The sequence below is a fragment of the Amia ocellicauda genome, chromosome 2 (assembly GCF_036373705.1).
Source record: "Amia ocellicauda isolate fAmiCal2 chromosome 2, fAmiCal2.hap1, whole genome shotgun sequence".
In the NCBI taxonomy this organism is placed as follows: Eukaryota; Metazoa; Chordata; class Actinopteri; order Amiiformes; family Amiidae; genus Amia; species Amia ocellicauda.
The window spans coordinates 51,943,053-51,962,811 of record NC_089851.1 but is presented as its reverse complement, the minus strand read 5'-3'; the positions used below and the strand labels follow the sequence as shown (position 1 = coordinate 51,962,811).

General features: G+C 48.4%; 3 non-coding genes across 3 annotated transcripts; all 3 read left to right on the top strand.

The window, feature by feature from the left end:
- The first annotated feature begins 876 nt into the window (after positions 1–876).
- Positions 877–948, top strand: trnap-agg (transfer RNA proline (anticodon AGG)). Its single transcript has one exon. It is a non-coding gene; the product is annotated as a tRNA-Pro (tRNA).
- Positions 949–3,777: 2,829 nt separating this feature from the next.
- trnap-agg (transfer RNA proline (anticodon AGG)) lies at positions 3,778–3,849 on the top strand. Its single transcript has one exon. It is a non-coding gene; the product is annotated as a tRNA-Pro (tRNA).
- A 3,398-nt stretch (positions 3,850–7,247) lies between these two features.
- On the top strand, positions 7,248–7,319 carry trnap-agg (transfer RNA proline (anticodon AGG)). Its single transcript has one exon. It is a non-coding gene; the product is annotated as a tRNA-Pro (tRNA).
- The last annotated feature ends 12,440 nt before the right edge of the window (positions 7,320–19,759 follow it).

Sequence of the window (19,759 nt, the reverse complement as noted above, 5' to 3'; positions counted from 1 at the left end):
TGTGTTGTTGAGGAGGAGGAGGACGAAATGTGGTTTGCCGGCTTGTTATGGAGACCTTTGCTGAACGTGTACTCCTGAGCTGCACCAAAGGAGAGGCATTCTTTTCAGTTGTTTGCGGGCCTGCTGAACCATGCTCTCAGTGCTGTCTCACTGGGGATGGCGTTACCATTCTGGAAAGACACGTCAGTGCTACAGTCCATGCTATCAGTCAGTGAGCGTAGGTCTCCCGGTCTGCCCCAAAGCAGTTACGCGCTTGCCCAGCAGAAACTGCGACACCCTCCGTTAACTTGGTTCGTTGGTCTAGGGGTATGATTCTTGCTGAGGGTGTGAGAGGCCCTGGGTTCAACTCCAGGACGAGCCCACTTGGCCTCACTTTGCAGTCACCGAAGTGTTTGTTCGTTTGCTCTTGAAGGCTGGCTTCTGGGCTCCTCTGCACAAGGGAGGGCTATCGACCTCAGATACTGTTGCCTGTATAGCTGATGGGAAATCAGACTGTCATCTGTGTGTTTTGTTTTCTTTAAAGAAAATGTGTTTTTTACAAGTTCGTTGTTGTTGTTGTTGTTGAGGAGGAGGAGGAGGACATGTAGTGTGTTGTTGAGGAGGAGGAGGACGAAATGTGGTTTGCCGGCTTGTTATGGAGACCTTTGCTGAACGTGTACTCCTGAGCTGCACCAAAGGAGAGGCATTCTTTTCAGTTGTTTGCGGGCCTGCTGAACCATGCTCTCAGTGCTGTCTCACTGGGGATGGCGTTACCATTCTGGAAAGACACGTCAGCGCTACAGTCCATGCTATCAGTCAGTGAGCGTAGGTCTCCCGGTCTGCCCCAAAGCAGTTACGCGCTTGCCCAGCAGAAACTGCGACACGCTCCGTTAACTTGGCTCGTTGGTCTAGGGGTATGATTCTCGCTTAGGGTGCGAGAGGTCCCGGGTTCAACTCCCGGACGAGCCCGCTTGGTCCTGCTTTGCAGTCACCGAAGCACTTGTTTCTTCTCTCTCGATGCTTGGCTTCTGGGCTCCTCTGCACCAGGGAGGTCTTTCAACCTCAGATACTGTTGGCTGTGTAGCTGATGGGAAATCAGACTGTCATCTGTGTGTTTTGTTTTCTTTAAAGAAAATGTGTATTTTACAAGTTCGTTGTTGTTGTTGAGGAGGAGGACATGTAGTGTGTTGTTGAGGAGGAGGAGGACGAAATGTGGTTTGCCGGCTTGTTATGGAGACCTTTGCTGAACGTGTACTCCTGAGCTGCACCAAAGGAGAGGCATTCTTTTCAGTTGTTTGCGGGCCTGCTGAACCATGCTCTCAGTGCTGTCTCACTGGGGATGGCGTTACCATTCTGGAAAGACACGTCAGCGCTACAGTCCATGCTATCAGTCAGTGAGCGTAGGTCTCCCGGTCTGCCCCAAAGCAGTTACGCGCTTGCCCAGCAGAAACTGCGACACACTCCGTTAACTTGGCTCGTTGGTCTAGGGGTATGATTCTCGCTTAGGGTGCGAGAGGTCTCGGGTTCAACTCCTGGACGAGCCCGCTTGGCCCCGCTTTGCATTCTCTGAAGTGTTTGTTCGTTTGCTCTTGAAGGCTGGCTTCTGGGCTCCTCTGCACAATGGAGGGCTATCGACCTCAGATACTGTTGCCTGTATAGCTGATGGGAAATCAGACTGTCATCTGTGTGTTTTGTTTTCTTTAAAGAAAATGTGTTTTTTACAAGTTCGTTGTTGTTGTTGTTGTTGAGGAGGAGGAGGAGGACATGTAGTGTGTTGTTGAGGAGGAGGAGGACGAAATGTGGTTTGCCGTCTTGTTATGGAGACCTTTGCTGAACGTGTACTCCTGAGCTGCACCAAAGGAGAGGCATTCTTTTCAGTTGTTTGCGGGCCTGCTGAACCATGCTCTCAGTGCTGTCTCACTGGGGATGGCGTTACCATTCTGGAAAGACACGTCAGCGCTACAGTCCATGCTATCAGTCAGTGAGCGTAGGTCTCCCGGTCTGCCCCAAAGCAGTTACGCGCTTGCCCAGCAGAAACTGCGACACCCTCCGTTAACTTGGCTCGTTGGTCTAGGGGTATGATTCTTGCTTAGGGTGCGAGAGGTCCCGGGTTCAACTCCCGGACGAGCCCGCTTGGCCCCACTTTGCAGTCACCGAAGTGTTCGTTTGCTCTTGAAGGCTGGCTTCTGGGCTCCTCTGCACAAGGGAGGGCTATCGACCTCAGATACTGTTTCCTGTATAGCTGATGGGAAATCAGACTGTCATCTGTGTGTTTTGTTTTCTTTAAAGAAAATGTGTTTTTTACAAGTTCGTTGTTGTTGTTGTTGTTGAGGAGGAGGAGGAGGACATGTAGTGTGTTGTTGAGGAGGAGGAGGACGAAATGTGGTTTGCCGGCTTGTTATGGAGACCTTTGCTGAACGTGTACTCCTGAGCTGCACCAAAGGAGAGGCATTCTTTTCAGTTGTTTGCGGGCCTGCTGAACCATGCTCTCAGTGCTGTCTCACTGGGGAAACGGTTACCGTTCTGGAAAGACACGTCAGCGCTACAGTCCATGCTATCAGTCAGTGAGCGTAGGTCTCCCGGTCTGCCCCAAAGCAGTTACGCGCTTGCCCAGCAGAAACTGCGACACACTCCGTTAACTTGGCTCGTTGGTCTAGGGGTATGATTCTCGCTTAGGGTGCGAGAGGTCTCGGGTTCAACTCCTGGACGAGCCCGCTTGGCCCCGCTTTGCATTCTCTGAAGCAATCGTTTCTTCTCTCTCGATGCTTGGCTTCTGGGCTCCTCTGCACCAGGGAGGTCTTTCAACCTCAGATACTGTTGGCTGTGTAGCTGATGGGAAATCAGACTGTCATCTGTGTGTTTTGTTTTCTTTAAAGAAAATTTGTATTTTACAAGTTCGTTGTTGTTGTTGAGGAGGAGGAGGACATGTAGTGTGTTGTTGTTGAGGAGGAGGACGAAATGTGGTTTGCCGGCTTGTTATGGAGACCTTTGCTGAACGTGTACTCCTGAGCTGCACCAAAGGAGAGACATTCTTTTCAGTTGTTTGCGGGCCTGCTGAACCATGCTCTCAGTGCTGTCTCACTGGGGATACGGTTACCGTTCTGGAAAGACACTTCAGCGCTACAGTCCATGCTATCAGTCAGTGAGCGTAGGTCTCCCGGTCTGCCCCAAAGCAGTTACGCGCTTGCCCAGCAGAAACTGCGACACCCTCCGTTAACTTGGCTCGTTGGTCTAGGGGTATGATTCTTGCTGAGGGTGTGAGAGGCCCTGGGTTCAACTCCAGGACGAGCCCACTTGGCCCCACTTTGCAGTCACCGAAGTGTTTGTTCGTTTGCTCTTGAAGGCTGGCTTCTGGGCTCCTCTGCACAAGGGAGGGCTATCGACCTCAGATACTGTTGCCTGTATAACTGATGGGAAATCAGACTGTCATCTGTGTGTTTTGTTTTCTTTAAAGAAAATGTGTATTTTACAAGTTCGTTGTTGTTGTTGAGGAGGAGGAGGACATGTAGTGTGTTGTTGAGGAGGAGGAGGACGAAATGTGGTTTGCCGGCTTGTTATGGAGACCTTTGCTGAACGTGTACTCCTGAGCTGCACCAAAGGAGAGGCATTCTTTTCAGTTGTTTGCGGGCCTGCTGAACCATGCTCTCAGTGCTGTCTCACTGGGGATGGCGTTACCATTCTGGAAAGACACGTCAGCGCTACAGTCCATGCTATCAGTCAGTGAGCGTAGGTCTCCCGGTCTGCCCCAAAGCAGTTACGCGCTTGCCCAGCAGAAACTGCGACACCCTCCGTTAACTTGGCTCGTTGGTCTAGGGGTATGATTCTCGCTTAGGGTGCGAGAGGTCCCGGGTTCAACTCCCGGACGAGCCCGCTTGGCCCCACTTTGCAGTCACCGAAGCACTTGTTTCTTCTCTCTCGATGCTTGGCTTCTGGGCTCCTCTGCACCAGGGAGGTCTTTCAACCTCAGATACTGTTGCCTGTATAGCTGATGGGAAATCAGACTGTCATCTATGTGTTTTGTGTTCTTTAAAGAAAATGTGTTTTTTACAAGTTCGTTGTTGTTGTTGTTGTTGAGGAGGAGGAGGAGGACATGTAGTGTGTTGTTGAGGAGGAGGAGGACGAAATGTGGTTTGCTGGCTTGTTATGGAGACCTTTGCTGAACGTGTACTCCTGAGCTGCACCAAAGGAGAGGCATTCTTTTCAGTTGTTTGCGGGCCTGCTGAACCATGCTCTCAGTGCTGTCTCACTGGGGATGGCGTTACCATTCTGGAAAGACACGTCAGCGCTACAGTCCATGCTATCAGTCAGTGAGCGTAGGTCTCCCGGTCTGCCCCAAAGCAGTTACGCGCTTGCCCAGCAGAAACTGCGACACCCTCCGTTAACTTGGCTCGTTGGTCTAGGGGTATGATTCTCGCTTAGGGTGTGAGAGGCCCTGGGTTCAACTCCAGGACGAGCCCACTTGGCCCCACTTTGCAGTCACCGAAGTGTTTGTTTGTTTGCTCTTGAAGGCTGGCTTCTGGGCTCCTCTGCACAAGGGAGGGCTATCGACCTCAGATACTGTTGCCTGTATAGCTGATGGGAAATCAGACTGTCATCTGTGTGTTTTGTGTTCTTTAAAGAAAATGTGTTTTTTACAAGTTCGTTGTTGTTGTTGTTGTTGAGGAGGAGGAGGAGGACATGTAGTGTGTTGTTGAGGAGGAGGAGGACGAAATGTGGTTTGCCGGCTTGTTATGGAGACCTTTGCTGAACGTGTACTCCTGAGCTGCACCAAAGGAGAGGCATTCTTTTCAGTTGTTTGCGGGCCTGCTGAACCATGCTCTCAGTGCTGTCTCACTGGGGATGGCGTTACCATTCTGGAAAGACACGTCAGCGCTACAGTCCATGCTATCAGTCAGTGAGCGTAGGTCTCCCGGTCTGCCCCAAAGCAGTTACGCGTTTGCCTAGCAGAAACTGCGACACCCTCCGTTAACTTGGCTCGTTGGTCTAGGGGTATGATTCTCGCTTAGGGTGTGAGAGGCCCTGGGTTCAACTCCAGGACGAGCCCACTTGGCCCCACTTTGCAGTCACCGAAGTGTTTGTTCGTTTGCTCTTGAAGGCTGGCTTCTGGGCTCCTCTGCACAAGGGAGGGCTATCGACCTCAGATACTGTTGCCTGTATAGCTGATGGGAAATCAGACTGTCATCTGTGTGTTTTGTTTTCTTTAAAGAAAATGTGTTTTTTACAAGTTCGTTGTTGTTGTTGTTGTTGAGGAGGAGGAGGAGGACATGTAGTGTGTTGTTGAGGAGGAGGAGGACGAAATGTGGTTTGCCGTCTTGTTATGGAGACCTTTGCTGAACGTGTACTCCTGAGCTGCACCAAAGGAGAGGCATTCTTTTCAGTTGTTTGCGGGCCTGCTGAACCATGCTCTCAGTGCTGTCTCACTGGGGATGGCGTTACCATTCTGGAAAGACACGTCAGCGCTACAGTCCATGCTATCAGTCAGTGAGCGTAGGTCTCCCGGTCTGCCCCAAAGCAGTTACGCGCTTGCCCAGCAGAAACTGCGACACCCTCTGTTAACTTGGCTCGTTGGTCTAGGGGTATGATTCTTGCTTAGGGTGCGAGAGGTCCCGGGTTCAACTCCCGGACGAGCCCGCTTGGCCCCACTTTGCAGTCACCGAAGTGTTCGTTTGCTCTTGAAGGCTGGCTTCTGGGCTCCTCTGCACAAGGGAGGGCTATCGACCTCAGATACTGTTGCCTGTATAGCTGATGGGAAATCAGACTGTCATCTGTGTGTTTTGTTTTCTTTAAAGAAAATGTGTTTTTTACAAGTTCGTTGTTGTTGTTGTTGTTGAGGAGGAGGAGGAGGACATGTAGTGTGTTGTTGAGGAGGAGGAGGACGAAATGTGGTTTGCCGGCTTGTTATGGAGACCTTTGCTGAACGTGTACTCCTGAGCTGCACCAAAGGAGAGGCATTCTTTTCAGTTGTTTGCGGGCCTGCTGAACCATGCTCTCAGTGCTGTCTCACTGGGGATACGGTTACCGTTCTGGAAAGACACTTCAGCGCTACAGTCCATGCTATCAGTCAGTGTGCGTAGGTCTCCCGGTCTGCCCCAAAGCAGTTACGCGCTTGCCCAGCAGAAACTGCGACACCCTCCGTTAACTTGGCTCGTTGGTCTAGGGGTATGATTCTTGCTGAGGGTGTGAGAGGCCCTGGGTTCAACTCCTAGACGAGCCCGCTTGGCCAAGCTTTGCATTCTCTGAAGCATTCGTTTGTTCTCTCTCGATGCTTGGCTTCTGGGCTCCTCTGCACCAGGGAGGTCTTTCAACCTCAGATACTGTTGGCTGTGTAGCTGATGGGAAATCAGACTGTCATTTGTGTGTTTTGTTTTCTTTAAAGAAAATGTGTATTTTACAAGTTCGTTGTTGTTGTTGAGGAGGAGGAGGACGAAATGTGGTTTGCCGGCTTGTTATGGAGACCTTTGCTGAACGTGTACTCCTGAGCTGCACCAAAGGAGAGGCATTCTTTTCAGTTGTTTGCGGGCCTGCTGAACCATGCTCTCAGTGCTGTCTCACTGGGGATACGGTTACCGTTCTGGAAAGACACTTCAGCGCTACAGTCCATGCTATCAGTCAGTGAGCGTAGGTCTCCCGGTCTGCCCCAAAGCAGTTACGCGCTTGCCCAGCAGAAACTGCGACACCCTCCGTTAACTTGGCTCGTTGGTCTAGGGGTATGATTCTTGCTGAGGGTGTGAGAGGCTCTGGGTTCAACTCCTAGACGAGCCCGCTTGGCCCTGCTTTGCATTCTCTGATGCATTTGTTTGTTCTCTCTCGATGCTTGGCTTCTGGGCTCCTCTGCACCAGGGAGGTCTTTCAACCTCAGATACTGTTGGCTGTGTAGCTGATGGGAAATCAGATTGTCATCTGTGTGTTTTGTTTTCTTTAAAGAAAATGTGTATTTTACAAGTTCGTTGTTGTTGTTGAGGAGGAGGAGGACATGTAGTGTGTTGTTGAGGAGGAGGAGGACGAAATGTGGTTTGCCGGCTTGTTATGGAGACCTTTGCTGAACGTGTACTCCTGAGCTGCACCAAAGGAGAGGCATTCTTTTCAGTTGTTTGCGGGCCTGCTGAACCATGCTCTCAGTGCTGTCTCACTGGGGATGGCGTTACCATTCTGGAAAGACACGTCAGCGCTACAGTCCATGCTATCAGTCAGTGAGCGTAGGTCTCCCGGTCTGCCCCAAAGCAGTTACGCGCTTGCCCAGCAGAAACTGCGACACGCTCCGTTAACTTGGCTCGTTGGTCTAGGGGTATGATTCTCGCTTAGGGTGCGAGAGGTCCCGGGTTCAACTCCCGGACGAGCCCGCTTGGCTCCGCTTTGCATTCTCTGAAGCACTCGTTTCTTCTCTCTCGATGCTTGGCTTCTGGGCTCCTCTGCACCAGGGAGGTCTTTCAACCTCAGATACTGTTGGCTGTGTAGCTGATGGGAAATCAGACTGTCATCTGTGTGTTTTGTTTTCTTTAAAGAAAATGTGTATTTTACAAGTTCGTTGTTGTTGTTGAGGAGGAGGAGGACATGTAGTGTGTTGTTGAGGAGGAGGAGGACGAAATGTGGTTTGCCGGCTTGTTATGGAGACCTTTGCTGAACGTGTACTCCTGAGCTGCACCAAAGGAGAGGCATTCTTTTCAGTTGTTTGCGGGCCTGCTGAACCATGCTCTCAGTGCTGTCTCACTGGGGATACGGTTACCGTTCTGGAAAGACACTTCAGCGCTACAGTCCATGCTATCAGTCAGTGAGCGTAGGTCTCCCGGTCTGCCCCAAAGCAGTTACGCGCTTGCCCAGCAGAAACTGCGACACCCTCCGTTAACTTGGCTCGTTGGTCTAGGGGTATGATTCTTGCTGAGAGTGTGAGAGGCCCTGTGTTCAACTCCAGGATGAGCCCACTTGGCCCCACTTTGCAGTCACCGAAGTGTTTGTTCGTTTGCTCTTGAAGGCTGGCTTCTTGGCTCCTCTGCACAAGGGAGGGCTATCGACCTCAGATACTGTTGCCTGTATAGCTGATGGGAAATCAGACTGTCATCTGTGTGTTTTGTTTTCTTTAAAGAAAATGTGTTTTTTACAAGTTCGTTGTTGTTGTTGTTGTTGTTGAGGAGGAGGAGGAGGACATGTAGTGTGTTGTTGAGGAGGACGAAATGTGGTTTGCCGGCTTGTTATGGAGACCTTTGCTGAACGTGTACTCCTGAGCTGCACCAAAGGAGAGGCATTCTTTTCAGTTGTTTGCGGGCCTGCTGAACCATGCTCTCAGTGCTGTCTCACTGGGGATGGCGTTACCATTCTGGAAAGACACGTCAGCGCTACAGTCCATGCTATCAGTCAGTGAGCGTAGGTCTCCCGGTCTGCCCCAAAGCAGTTACGCGCTTGCCCAGCAGAAACTGCGACACCCTCTGTTAACTTGGCTCGTTGGTCTAGGGGTATGATTCTCGCTTAGGGTGTGAGAGGCCCTGGGTTCAACTCCAGGACGAGCCCACTTGGCCCCACTTTGCAGTCACCGAAGTGTTTGTTTGTTTGCTCTTGAAGGCTGGCTTCTGGGCTCCTCTGCACAAGGGAGGGCTATCGACCTCAGATACTGTTGCCTGTATAGCTGATGGGAAATCAGACTGTCATCTGTGTGTTTTGTTTTCTTTAAAGAAAATGTGTTTTTTACAAGTTCGTTGTTGTTGTTGTTGTTGAGGAGGAGGAGGAGGACATGTAGTGTGTTGTTGAGGAGGAGGAGGACGAAATGTGGTTTGCCGGCTTGTTATGGAGACCTTTGCTGAACGTGTACTCCTGAGCTGCACCAAAGGAGAGGCATTCTTTTCAGTTGTTTGCGGGCCTGCTGAACCATGCTCTCAGTGCTGTCTCACTGGGGATACGGTTACCGTTCTGGAAAGACACTTCAGCGCTACAGTCCATGCTATCAGTCAGTGTGCGTAGGTCTCCCGGTCTGCCCCAAAGCAGTTACGCACTTGCCCAGCAGAAACTGCGACACCCTCTGTTAACTTGGCTCGTTGGTCTAGGGGTATGATTCTTGCTTAGGGTGCGAGAGGTCCCGGGTTCAACTCCCGGACGAGCCCGCTTGGCCCCACTTTGCAGTCACCGAAGTGTTCGTTTGCTCTTGAAGGCTGGCTTCTGGGCTCCTCTGCACAAGGGAGGGCTATCGACCTCAGATACTGTTGCCTGTATAGCTGATGGGAAATCAGACTGTCATCTGTGTGTTTTGTTTTCTTTAAAGAAAATGTGTTTTTTACAAGTTCGTTGTTGTTGTTGTTGTTGAGGAGGAGGAGGAGGACATGTAGTGTGTTGTTGAGGAGGAGGAGGACGAAATGTGGTTTGCCGGCTTGTTATGGAGACCTTTGCTGAACGTGTACTCCTGAGCTGCACCAAAGGAGAGGCATTCTTTTCAGTTGTTTGCGGGCCTGCTGAACCATGCTCTCAGTGCTGTCTCACTGGGGATACGGTTACCGTTCTGGAAAGACACTTCAGCGCTACAGTCCATGCTATCAGTCAGTGTGCGTAGGTCTCCCGGTCTGCCCCAAAGCAGTTACGCGCTTGCCCAGCAGAAACTGCGACACCCTCCGTTAACTTGGCTCGTTGGTCTAGGGGTATGATTCTTGCTGAGGGTGTGAGAGGCCCTGGGTTCAACTCCTAGACGAGCCCGCTTGGCCCCGCTTTGCATTCTCTGAAGCATTCGTTTGTTCTCTCTCGATGCTTGGCTTCTGGGCTCCTCTGCACCAGGGAGGTCTTTCAACCTCAGATACTGTTGGCTGTGTAGCTGATGGGAAATCAGACTGTCATTTGTGTGTTTTGTTTTCTTTAAAGAAAATGTGTATTTTACAAGTTCGTTGTTGTTGTTGAGGAGGAGGAGGACGAAATGTGGTTTGCCGGCTTGTTATGGAGACCTTTGCTGAACGTGTACTCCTGAGCTGCACCAAAGGAGAGGCATTCTTTTCAGTTGTTTGCGGGCCTGCTGAACCATGCTCTCAGTGCTGTCTCACTGGGGATACGGTTACCGTTCTGGAAAGACACTTCAGCGCTACAGTCCATGCTATCAGTCAGTGAGCGTAGGTCTCCCGGTCTGCCCCAAAGCAGTTACGCGCTTGCCCAGCAGAAACTGCGACACCCTCCGTTAACTTGGCTCGTTGGTCTAGGGGTATGATTCTTGCTGAGGGTGTGAGAGGCTCTGGGTTCAACTCCTAGACGAGCCCGCTTGGCCCTGCTTTGCATTCTCTGATGCATTTGTTTGTTCTCTCTCGATGCTTGGCTTCTGGGCTCCTCTGCACCAGGGAGGTCTTTCAACCTCAGATACTGTTGGCTGTGTAGCTGATGGGAAATCAGATTGTCATCTGTGTGTTTTGTTTTCTTTAAAGAAAATGTGTATTTTACAAGTTCGTTGTTGTTGTTGAGGAGGAGGAGGACATGTAGTGTGTTGTTGAGGAGGAGGAGGACGAAATGTGGTTTGCCGGCTTGTTATGGAGACCTTTGCTGAACGTGTACTCCTGAGCTGCACCAAAGGAGAGGCATTCTTTTCAGTTGTTTGCGGGCCTGCTGAACCATGCTCTCAGTGCTGTCTCACTGGGGATGGCGTTACCATTCTGGAAAGACACGTCAGCGCTACAGTCCATGCTATCAGTCAGTGAGCGTAGGTCTCCCGGTCTGCCCCAAAGCAGTTACGCGCTTGCCCAGCAGAAACTGCGACACGCTCCGTTAACTTGGCTCGTTGGTCTAGGGGTATGATTCTCGCTTAGGGTGCGAGAGGTCTCGGGTTCAACTCCCGGACGAGCCCGCTTGGCTCCGCTTTGCATTCTCTGAAGCACTCGTTTCTTCTCTCTCGATGCTTGGCTTCTGGGCTCCTCTGCACCAGGGAGGTCTTTCAACCTCAGATACTGTTGGCTGTGTAGCTGATGGGAAATCAGACTGTCATCTGTGTGTTTTGTTTTCTTTAAAGAAAATGTGTATTTTACAAGTTCGTTGTTGTTGTTGAGGAGGAGGAGGACATGTAGTGTGTTGTTGAGGAGGAGGAGGACGAAATGTGGTTTGCCGGCTTGTTATGGAGACCTTTGCTGAACGTGTACTCCTGAGCTGCACCAAAGGAGAGGCATTCTTTTCAGTTGTTTGCGGGCCTGCTGAACCATGCTCTCAGTGCTGTCTCACTGGGGATACGGTTACCGTTCTGGAAAGACACTTCAGCGCTACAGTCCATGCTATCAGTCAGTGAGCGTAGGTCTCCCGGTCTGCCCCAAAGCAGTTACGCGCTTGCCCAGCAGAAACTGCGACACCCTCCGTTAACTTGGCTCGTTGGTCTAGGGGTATGATTCTTGCTGAGGGTGTGAGAGGCCCTGTGTTCAAATCCAGGATGAGCCCACTTGGCCCCACTTTGCAGTCACCGAAGTGTTTGTTCGTTTGCTCTTGAAGGCTGGCTTCTTGGCTCCTCTGCACAAGGGAGGGCTATCGACCTCAGATACTGTTGCCTGTATAGCTGATGGGAAATCAGACTGTCATCTGTGTGTTTTGTTTTCTTTAAAGAAAATGTGTTTTTTACAAGTTCGTTGTTGTTGTTGTTGTTGTTGAGGAGGAGGAGGAGGACATGTAGTGTGTTGTTGAGGAGGAGGAGGACGAAATGTGGTTTGCCGGCTTGTTATGGAGACCTTTGCTGAACGTGTACTCCTGAGCTGCACCAAAGCAAGCATCTGATTGACAGTGCTCCGTGATCTGCTGTTATGCTACTATGCTACTGACCATTGGGTGAGCGATAGCAAGCAAGAGAGTTAGATATCGAGAGTCATAGATAGATAGATGGATGGATGGATGGACGGTAAGGCAAGCATCTGATTGACAGTGGTCCGTGATCTGCTGTTATGCTACTATGCTACTGACCATTGGGGGAGCGATAGCAAGCAAGAGAGTTAGATATCGAGAGTCATAGATAGATAGATAGATAGATGGATGGATGGACGGCAAGGCAAGCATTTGATTCACAGTGGTCCATGATCTGATGTCATGCTACTATGCTACTGACCATTGGGGGAGCGATAGCAAGCAAGAGAGTTAGATATCGAGAGTCATAGATAGATAGATAGATGGATGGAAGGATGGACGGCAAGGCAAGCATCTGATTGACAGTGGTCCGTGATCTGCTGTTATGCTACTATGCTACTGACCATTGGGGGAGCGATAGCAAGCAAGAGAGTTAGATATCGAGAGTCATAGCTAGATAGATAGATAGATGGATGGATGGACGGCAATGTAAGCATCTGATTGACCGTGGTCCGTGATCTGCTGTTATGCTACTATGCTACTGACCATTGGGGGAGCGATAGCAAGCAAGAGAGTTAGATATCGAGAGTCATAGATAGATAGATAGATAGATAGATGGATGGATGGACGGCAAGGCAAGCATCTGATTGACAGTGGTCCATGATATGATGTTATGCTACTATGCTACTGACCATTGGGGGAGCGATAGCAAGCAAGAGAGTTAGATATCGAGAGTCATAGATAGATAGATAGATGGATGGATGGATGGACGGCAAGACAAGCATCTGATTCACAGTGGTCCGTGATCTGCTGTTATGCTACTATGCTACTGACCATTGGGGGAGCGATAGCAAGCAAGAGAGTTAGATATCGAGAGTCATAGCTAGATAGATAGATAGATGGATGGATGGATGGACGGCAAGACAAGCATCTGATTGACAGTGGTCCGTGATCTGCTGTTATGCTACTATGCTACTGACCATTGGGAGAGCGATAGCAAGCAAGAGAGTTAGATATCGAGAGTCATAGATAGATAGATAGATAGATAGATGGATGGATGGACGGCAAGACAAGCATCTGATTGACAGTGGTCCGTGATCTGCTGTTATGCTACTATGCTACTGACCATTGGGGGAGCGATAGCAAGCAAGAGAGTTAGATATCGAGAGTCATAGCTAGATAGATAGATAGATGGATGGATGGACGGCAAGGCAAGCATCTGATTGACAGTGGTCCGTGATATGCTGTTATGCTACTATGCTACTGACCATTGGGGGAGCGATAGCAAGCAAGAGAGTTAGATATCGAGAGTCATAGATAGATAGATAGATAGATGGATGGATGGACGGCAAGGCAAGCATCTGATTGACCGTAGTCCGTGATATGCTGTTATGCTCCTATGCTACTGACCATTGGGGGAGCGATAGCAAGCAAGAGAGTTAGATATCGAGAGTCATAGATAGATAGATAGATGGATGGATGGACGGCAAGGCAAGCATCTGATTGACAGTGGTCCGTGATCTGCTGTTATGCTACTATGCTACTGACCATTGGGGGAGCGATAGCAAGCAAGAGAGTTAGATATCGAGAGTCATAGCTAGATAGATAGCTAGATGGATGGATGGACGGCAAGACAAGCATCTGATTGACAGTGGTCCGTGATCTGCTGTTATGCTACTATGCTACTGACCATTGGGGGAGCGATAGCAAGCAAGAGAGTTAGATATCGAGAGTCATAGCTAGATAGATAGATAGATGGATGGATGGACGGCAAGGTAAGCATCTGATTGACCGTGGTCCGTGATCTGCTGTTATGCTACTATGCTTCTGAACATTGAGGGAGCGATAGCAAGCAAGAGAGTTAGATATCGAGAGTCATAGATAGATAGATAGATGGATGGATGGACAGCAAGGCAAGCATCTGATTGACCGTGGTCCATGATCTGCTGTTATGCTACTATGCTACTGACCATTGGGGGAGCGGTAGCAAGCAAGAGAGTTAGATTTCGAGAGTCATAGATACATAGATAGATGGATGAATGGATGGATGGACGGCAAGGCAAGCATCTGATTGACAGTGGTCCGTGATCTGCTGTTATGCTACTATGCTACTGACCATTGGGGGAGCGATAGCAAGCAAGAGAGTTAGATATCGAGAGTCATAGATAGATAGATAGATGGATGGATGGACGGCAAGGCAAGCATCTGATTGACAGTGGTCCATGATATGATGTTATGCAACTATGCTACTGACCATTGGGGGAGCGATAGCAAGCAAGAGAGTTAGATATCGAGAGTCATAGATAGATAGATAGATGGATGGATGGACGGCAAGGCAAGCATCTGATTGACAGTGGTCCATGATATGATGTTATGCTACTATGCTACTGACCATTGGGGGAGCGATAGCAAGCAAGAGAGTTAGATATCGAGAGTCATAGATAGATAGATAGATGGATGGATGGATGGACGGCAAGGCAAGCATCTGATTGATAGTGGTCCGTGATCTGCTGTTATGCTACTATGCTACTGACCATTGGGGGAGCGATAGCAAGCAAGAGAGTTAGATATCGAGAGTCATAGATAGATAGCTAGCTAGATAAAGAGATGGATGGATGGCAAGGCAAGCATCTGATTGACAGTGGTCCGTGATCTGCTGTTATGCTACTATGCTACTGACCATTGGGGGAGCGATAGCAAGCAAGAGAGTTAGATATCGAGAGTCATAGCTAGATAGATAGATAGATGGATGGATGGACGGCAAGGCAAGCATCTGATTGACCGTGGTCCGTGATATGCTGTTATGCTCCTATGCTACTGACCATTGGGGGAGCGATAGCAAGCAAGAGAGTTAGATATCGAGAGTCATAGATAGATAGATAGATGGATGGATGGACGGCAAGGCAAGCATCTGATTGACAGTGGTCCGTGATCTGCTGTTATGCTACTATGCTACTGACCATTGGGGGAGCGATAGCAAGCAAGAGAGTTAGATATCGAGAGTCATAGCTAGATAGATAGCTAGATGGATGGATGGACGGCAAGACAAGCATCTGATTGACAGTGGTTTATGATCTGTTGTTATGCTACTATGCTACTGACCATTGGGGGAGCGATAGCAAGCAAGAGAGTTAGATTTCGAGAGTCATAGCTAGATAGATAGATAGATGGATGGATGGACGGCAAGGTAAGCATCTGATTGACCGTGGTCCGTGATCTGCTGTTATGCTACTATGCTACTGACCATTGGGGGAGCGATAGCAAGCAGGAGAGTTAGATATCGAGAGTCATAGATAGATAGATAGATGGATGGATGGACGGCAAGGCAAGCATCTGATTGACAGTGGTCCATGATATGATGTTATGCAACTATGCTACTGACCATTGGGGGAGCGATAGCAAGCAAGAGAGTTAGATATCGAGAGTCATAGATAGATAGATAGATGGATGGATGGACGGCAAGGCAAGCATCTGATTGACAGTGGTCCGTGATCTGCTGTTATGCTACTATGCTACTGACCATTGGGGGAGCGATAGCAAGCAAGAGAGTTAGATATCGAGAGTCATAGCTAGATAGATAGATAGATGGATGGATGGACGGCAAGGTAAGCATCTGATTCACAGTGGTCCGTGATCTGCTGTTATGCTACTATGCTACTGACCATTGGGGGAGTGATAGCAAGCAAGAGAGTTAGATATCGAGAGTCATAGATAGATAGATAGATGGATGGATGGACGGCAAGGCAAGCATCTGATTGACAGTGGTCCATGATATGATGTTATGCAACTATGCTACTGACCATTGGGGGAGCGATAGCAAGCAAGAGAGTTAGATATCGAGAGTCATAGATAGATAGCTAGCTAGATAAATAGATGGATGGACGGCAAGGCAAGCATCTGATTGACAGTGGTCCGTGATCTGCTGTTATGCTACTATGCTACTGACCATTGGGGGAGCGATAGCAAGCAAGAGAGTTAGATATCGAGAGTCATAGATAGATAGATAGATAGTTGGATGGATGGACGGCAAGGCAAGCATCTGATTCACAGTGGTCCGTGATCTGCTGTTATGCTACTATGCTACTGACCATTGGGGGAGCGATAGCCAGCAAGAGAGTTAGATATCGAGAGTCATAGATAGATAGATAGATAGATAGATAGATAGATAGATAGATAGATAGATAGATAGATAGATAGATGGATGGACGGCAAGGCAAGCATCTGATTGACAGTGGTCCGTGATCTGCTGTTATGCTACAATGCTACTGACCATTGGGGGAGCGATAGCAAGCAAGAGAGTTAGATATCGAGAGTCATAGATAGATAGATAGATGGATGGATGGATGGATGGACGGCAAGGCAACCACCTGATTGACAGTGGTCTGTGATCTGCTGTTATGCTACTGTGCTACTGACCATTGGGGGAGCGATAGCAAGCAAGAGAGTTAGATATCGAGAGTCATAGATAGATAGATAGATGGATGGATGGATGGACGGCAAGGCAAGCATCTGATTGAAAGTGGTCCGTGATCTGATGTTATGCTACTATGCTACTGACCATTGGGGGAGCGATAGCAAGCAAGAGAGTTAGATATCGAGAGTCATAGATAGATAGATAGATAGTTGGATGGATGGACGGCAAGGCAAGCATCTGATTCACAGTGGTCCGTGATCTGCTGTTATGCTACTATGCTACTGACCATTGGGGGAGCGATAGCAAGCAAGAGAGTTAGATATCGAGAGTCATAGATAGATAGCTAGCTAGATAAATAGATGGATGGACGGCAAGGCAAGCATCTGATTGACAGTGGTCCGTGATCTGCTGTTATGCTACGATGCTACTGACCATTGGGGGAGCGATAGCAAGCAAGAGAGTTAGATATCGAGAGTCATAGATAGATAGATAGATAGTTGGATGGATGGACGGCAAGGCAAGCATCTGATTCACAGTGGTCCGTGATCTGCTGTTATGCTACTATGCTACTGACCATTAGGGGAGCGATAGCAAGCAAGAGAGTTAGATATCGAGAGTCATAGATAGATAGATAGATGGATGGATGGCAAGGCTAGCATCTGATTGACAGTGGTCCGTGATCTGCTGTTATGCTACTATGCTACTGACCATTGGGGGAGCGATAGCCAGCAAGAGAGTTAGATATCGAGAGTCATAGATAGATAGATAGATAGATAGATAGATAGATAGATAGATGGATGGATGGACGGCAAGGCAAGCATCTGATTGACAGTGGTCCGTGATCTACTATTATGCTACAATGCTACTGACCATTGGGGTTGCGATAGCAAGCAAGAGAGTTAGATATCGAGAGTCATAGATAGATAGATAGATGGATGGATGGATGGACGGCAAGGCAAGCATCTGATTGAAAGTGGTCCGTGATCTGATGTTATGCTACTATGCTACTGACCATTGGGGGAGCGATAGCAAGCAAGAGAGTTAGATATCGAGAGTCATAGATAGATAGATAGATAGTTGGATGGATGGACGGCAAGGCAAGCATCTGATTCACAGTGGTCCGTGATCTGCTGTTATGCTACTATGCTACTGACCATTGGGGGAGCGATAGCAAGCAAGAGAGTTAGATATCGAGAGTCATAGATAGATAGCTAGCTAGATAAATAGATGGATGGACGGCAAGGCAAGCATCTGATTGACAGTGGTCCGTGATCTGCTGTTATGCTACTATGCTACTGACAATTGGGGGAGCGATAGCAAGCAAGAGAGTTAGATATCGAGAGTCATAGATAGATAGATAGATAGTTGGATGGATGGACGGCAAGGCAAGCATCTGATTCACAGTGGTCCGTGATCTGCTGTTATGCTACTATGCTACTGACCATTGGGGGAGCGATAGCAAGCAAGAGAGTTAGATATCGAGAGTCATAGATAGATAGATAGATGGATGGATAGCAAGGCTAGCATCTGATTGACAGTGGTCCGTGATCTGCTGTTATGCTACTATGCTACTGACCAATGGGGGAGCGATAGCCAGCAAGAGAGTTAGATATCGAGAGTCATAGATAGATAGATAGATAGATAGATAGATAGATAGATAGATAGATAGATAGATAGATAGATGGATGGATGGACGGCAAGGCAAGCATCTGATTGACAGTGGTCCGTGATCTGCTGTTATGCTACTATGCTACTGACCATTGGGGGAGCGATAGCCAGCAAGAGAGTTAGATATCGAGAGTCATAGATAGATAGATAGATAGATAGATAGATAGATAGATAGATAGATGGATGGATGGACGGCAAGGCAAGCATCTGATTGACAGTGGTCCGTGATATGCTGTTATGCTACTATGCTACTGACCATTGGGGGAGCGATAGCAAGCAAGAGAGTTAGATATCGAGAGTCATAGCTAGATAGATAGATAGATGGATGGATGGACGGCAAGGTAAGCATCTGATTGACAGTGGTCCGTGATCTGCTGTTATGCTACTATGCTACTGACCATTGGGGGAGTGATAGCAAGCAAGAGAGTTAGATATCGAGAGTCATAGATAGATAGATAGATGGATGGATGGACGGCAAGGCAAGCATCTGATTGACAGTGGTCCATGATATGATGTTATGCAACTATGCTACTGACCATTGGGGGAGCGATAGCAAGCAAGAGAGTTAGATATCGAGAGTCATAGATAGATAGATAGATGGATGGATGGACGGAAAGGTAAGCATCTGATTGACAGTGGTCCATGATATGATGTTATGCTACTATGCTACTGACCATTGGGGAACGATAGCAAGCAAGAGAGTTAGATATCGAGAGTCATAGATAGATAGATAGATGGATGGATGGATGGACGGCAAGGCAAGCATCTGATTGACAGTGGTCCGTGATCTACTATTATGCTACAATGCTACTGACCATTGGGGGAGCAATAGCAAGCAAGAGAGTTAGATATCGAGAGTCATAGATAGATAGATAGATAGATGGATGGATGGATGGACGGCAAGTCAAGCATCTGATTGACAGTGGTCCGTGATCTGCTGTTATGCTACAATGCTACTGACCATTGGGGGAGCGATAGCAAGCAAGAGAGTTAGATATCGAGAGTCATAGATAGATAGATAGATGGATGGATGGATGGATGGACGGCAAGGCAACCACCTGATTGACAGTGGTCTGTGATCTGCTGTTATGCTACTGTGCTACTGACCATTGGGGGAGCGATAGCCAGCAAGAGAGTTAGATATCGAGAGTCATAGATAGATAGATAGATAGATAGATAGATAGATAGATAGATAGATAGATAGATAGATAGATAGATAGATAGATAGATGGATGGATGGATGGACGGCAAGGCAAGCATCTGATTGACAGTGGTCCGTGATCTGCTGTTATGCTACTATGCTACTGACCATTGGGGGAGCGATAGCCAGCAAGAGAGTTAGATATCGAGAGTCATAGATAGATAGATAGATAGATAGATAGATAGATAGATAGATAGATAGATAGATAGATAGATAGATAGATAGATGGATGGATGGACGGCAAGGCAAGCATCTGATTGACAGTGGTCCGTGATATGCTGTTATGCTACTATGCTACTGACCATTGGGGGAGCGATAGCAAGCAAGAGAGTTAGATATCGAGAGTCATAGCTAGATAGATAGATAGATGGATGGATGGACGGCAAGGTAAGCATCTGATTGACAGTGGTCCGTGATCTGCTGTTATGCTACTATGCTACTGACCATTGGGGGAGTGATAGCAAGCAAGAGAGTTAGATATCGAGAGTCATAGATAGATAGATAGATGGATGGATGGACGGCAAGGCAAGCATCTGATTGACAGTGGTCCATGATATGATGTTATGCAACTATGCTACTGACCATTGGGGGAGCGATAGCAAGCAAGAGAGTTAGATATCGAGAGTCATAGATAGATAGATAGATGGATGGATGGACGGCAAGGTAAGCATCTGATTGACAGTGGTCCATGATATGATGTTATGCTACTATGCTACTGACCATTGGGG